General features: G+C 33.9%; 1 long non-coding RNA gene across 1 annotated transcript; it reads right to left on the reverse strand.

Annotated features, from left to right (window-relative positions):
* Positions 1-3523: 3523 nt before the first annotated feature.
* Positions 3524-4646, reverse strand: LOC126699031 (uncharacterized). Its single transcript, XR_007646672.1, has 2 exons — positions 4575-4646; positions 3524-3801 (listed from the first exon to the last, which is right to left on the reverse strand). It is a non-coding gene; the product is annotated as an uncharacterized LOC126699031 (long non-coding RNA).

The raw sequence follows: 4646 nt of genomic DNA on the forward strand, positions 1-4646 counted from the left end.
CATTTGGTGGTTCCCTTACTTTTTTCTCACATTTGACGGTTAAATTCTCACATTGTGCAGTTCCAATATCACATATGACAATTCTTTTGTCACATTAGGTGGTTCCCTTATTTTTTTCCTCACACTTGACGATTCCATCTTCACATTGTGCAGTTCCAACATCACATGTGACAGTTCTTTTCTCACATTTGGTGGTTCCCTTACTTTTTTTTTTCACATTTGACAATTTCATCCTCACATTGTGCAGTTCCAACATCACATGTGACAATTCTTTTGTCACATTGGATGGTTCCCTTACTTTTTTCTCACACTTGACGGTTCCATCCTCATATTGTGCAATTCTAACATTACAAGTAACAGTTCTTTTGTCATATTTGGTGGTTCCCTTACTTTTTTTTTTTTACATTTAATGGTTCCATTCTCACATTGTGCAGTTCCAATATCACATCTGACAGTTTTTTTTTTCACATTTAGTGGTTCTCTTTTTTTTTTTTGTCACATTTGACGGTTTCATCCTCACATTGTGCGGTTTCAACATCACATATGACAGTTCTTTTGTCACATTGGGTGATTCCCTTACTTTTTTCTCACACTTGACGATGTCATCCTCACATTGTATAGTTCTAATATCACATGTGACAGTTTTTTTCTCACATTTGGTGATTCCCTTACTTTTTTCTCACATTTGACGGTTCATTCCTTACATTGTACAATTCCAACATAACATGTGACAGTTCTTTTATTACATTTGATGGTTCCCTTTTTTTTTTTTTTTTTTTTTTTCACATTTGACAGTTTCATCCTCATATTGTGCAGTTCCAAAATCACATGTGACAATTCTTTTGTCACATTTGATGGTTCCTTTACTTTTTTCTCACACATGACGGTTCCATCTTCACATTTTGCAGTTCCAACATGACATGTGACAGTTCTTTTCTCACATTTGGTGGTTTTGTTACTTTTTTCTCACATTTGACGTTTTCATCCTCAAATTGTGTAGTTCTAATATCACATGTGACAATTTTTTTCTCACATTTGGTAGTTCCTTTACTTTTTTTTTCTCATATTTAACAGATAACAGGGTGGAAAATGGCATTTTCCATCGTTTGGTTCAGGAGAGAAAAAAAGAGAGACAGAAAATGGGGAGGAAAATAATCCCTTCGGACCCACACTTTTTTACCTCTCTATTTGGGAGGAAAATAGGGAGGAAAAGATGCTGATGATGTAATTTACACAAATACCCTCACTTTGTTACACTCACCTACCCCTCTCACTTTCCCACTATTATATAACAAAGACATAATAGTCAATTTATATAAACTACATTTTCCATCCTCCATTTTTTCTCTCCAACCAAACAAAAATGTTTTTCACCCTTCCACTTTTCCACCCCTCCAACCAAACACATATGAGGGAAAACCAAATCTTTTCTATCCTCCCACTTTTCCATTCTCCTACTAATTTTCCATCCTCCAACGTTTCCACTCCTCCAACCAAACGGACCTTAAGTAGTATCAACATCGCATCTGACTCTATTTTTGTCACATTTAGTGGTACCCTATTTTTTTATTCTCAAATTTAACCGTTCTATTATTACATTGGGTAGTACCAACATTACTTCTGATCGTCCTTTTGTCACATTCGGTGGTACCCTATTTTTTTTCCTTACAATTGGCAGTTCAATCATCACAATAAGCCCTACCAATATCACATCTGACCATAATTTTACATTTAGGCTTATCATTGAGGTCACTTTTTTACTTACTAATAACCGCTCATCACAATAGTAATTTTTTAGAAGTTATTAAAAACTTTAGATCTAAAATCGAAAACCAAAAAAAAAAAAAAAAGCATCCCATGAAATTAGCCCAACCACAATAATTACTCTTGTTCACAAAAAAATCAACTGGAATTATCTTGGTTTCTTCCACAAATATTTGAATATACCAATTAATTTCCTACGTATCTCTCTTGGTAGCTTCCATCACATTCAGGGGCATACCTCCCTATACAATAACATAGTTGAGGTTGTTTTCTTGATGTTTATATATTTATTATTTATATATGATGGTGAACCAAAAATTAGACTATCACCAATTCGTCGACAGTGTCGTTCAAGACCAAAAAGGTCATCCAAGTGCAAGAAGGTCGTCTAGCATGGAGTCACTTGGACGACCACCAAACACTTATAAATTTTCAGAGTAAATCTATATCCAAAAGCTTATGATTCAGACCACGTTCTACTATTCTGAAGTATGAGCAAAATTCTTACTCATCGCTCTAACTTCCCACTAAGTTCTTAACTTCTGATGGCAGTTGTAGAAGTTAAGTCTGAACCTTTTAACTTCCATCCACGTTGAAGAAGTTACTAAACAAGTAACCACTCCAAAGCTCACTATAAAAGGACTCAGCCATACGAAATCAAAGTAAGTTTTTCACCACTTATAGAGTTGGAATTGTTGAATTCAAGTGAGAAAACTAACTTAAGCATTGGAGGGTTCTTGGCCAGTTCACCCCGGTCACCTTTGATCTTGTGCCTCTTTCTTTTCAAGCCTTCCAAGCAATCTCAAGCCCATTGAAACCCAAAACATTCAGCCTACTGATTTTCTATGCATCATCAATATATACTATAAAACCGAAGATGTATAACCTTTGTTCTTATGCAACATTTGCAACTTAATTACAGTTGTGTGTTTATTGTGGTGTCTAAGGTTGGAAATAGGGCGACTATACAATTAGCAAGTTATGCAAAAAATCCAATACAAAGATTGTTGATAATTTTAAAATTTTCAGTAAACACTTGAATTGAAACTACAGATTTAGTATGAAACAGTCATCAATCAAGGCTACTACACCAAGTTTTATATTTTTTAGGCATTTTCATTAGATCTACGTGTGCAGAAGTGTCAAATGACTGTGTCTGACACGAGTATAACCAACCCAACTAAAGTGTCTATGCAATTTTGTTTCATAAATTATTATTATATTTAGACCCATCTAAAACAAAATAAACATCCCAAAAATTTTCTACAATAACAAAAATTACCAATAGAAAAGGTAAAAACAATTAAGCATAATTGACTGATTTTACCAAAAACGAACAATCCGGTCCTTTTTAAAAAAATTATCAAAATAATTTTGTCATTGAGAGTTTAGCATATTGACCACAATGATAAGTGTGAGCCTCATTTGAGTCAGTAGAGCCTCCACTAGCTAAGTCTGAGAGAGCCCTAATAGCAATGGAATGTTTTCATTGTTGAAGACTTATTAGTGCCACAAAGCATTTTTCTCTCTCTCTCTAGATTTCGCAAAATTTATACAAACTCGTCATTCTAAAGCCATTTGGTATTTGTTCCTATAAAATATTGGAACATGTAATTTGAACATAATTGGCTGTTAAAAGGAAGTGGGCCCTTAATGTGCATTAACATCTCCATTCCTTTCAAGCATTTGCAAACTTCCAAGAAACAAGCAGCAGCAAAAAAAATTCAACATGTTATAGAGTCATCACAAATACTGATGATTTTTCCAAGAATAATATTTCATTTATGAAGAGCTAACAATTTTATGACTTAAATCTAGGAGCAACATAAATTCAAATTGCCGCCAATACTTTAAAAAAAAAAAAAAACAAAATGGAACCACCTCATTGAGTTTGCTACAAACAAAAATCATTCCAGTATCAACCTTTGGCAACCAGCCAGGTAAACACGTAACTAATGTATAGCAAATTTCAGAATAGCCTTAATTTCACATTGGGGGCCGACCTGAACCTAGCAGCTGGCCGATTAGATTAGTCACCTAGCAAAAACACAAAATAGCTTGCTTTTATTTCCATTACATGATGGTAATCGCACGCAAATCATAATTCATACGTGATGAAATATCAATTCCATACACTAAATTACCACAAAACAAAATAGAACCAGCAAGCAACCCACACTATTCAAATACTGATGTCACGGAAAATCACATGTCTATAAGGTTAGGCCTTTCTAAAGCAACACCAAGGCTGCAAGACTTACACAGATATTTCTAAGCTAATGGCATGGTGCACAGAATTATCAGTATAAAATACGCATTGATAAACTAAATAAAATAATGTGAAGGAAGGATGGAACTAATGGATGATATAAAATTAAACTTAAGCCAGAAACATGATGGAGAGAATCCAATCAAACATCAAGACAACAGACTTCAAAGAAAGGCCAAGGGGAAAAATGAAACTTTTGGTGTGGAGGGGTCGAAGGTAAGAAGAAACTAAAATATTGTCTTTTTTGTAACAAAATCCAGTTCAAAAGAATATGACAATAGATGAGAGTCAGTCCACATTTAAAACATCTGCATTGCTCCTTATACATGATATCTATGAGTAGCTTGAAAATATTTACAAACTTATCAAGCAAATTATAACATGGATATGACTTTATATCAATCAAATTATAACAAGAGACAAGAGAGTAATATAATAATGAGAAATTTAATCTACCCCCTCAAAAAAAAGTACATCAATCAAAAGTTTATACTGTGGGAAGTACTGTGTAAACCATATGTGAATATGATTGTCAACTTACATGCCAATATTTTGATATGCAGTGATCAATACAACTATTTTCACCCATATTTAGTTCAAACTCCTTGTACCT

The sequence above is a fragment of the Quercus robur genome, chromosome 9 (assembly GCF_932294415.1).
Source record: "Quercus robur chromosome 9, dhQueRobu3.1, whole genome shotgun sequence".
NCBI lineage: Eukaryota > Viridiplantae > Streptophyta > Magnoliopsida > Fagales > Fagaceae > Quercus > Quercus robur.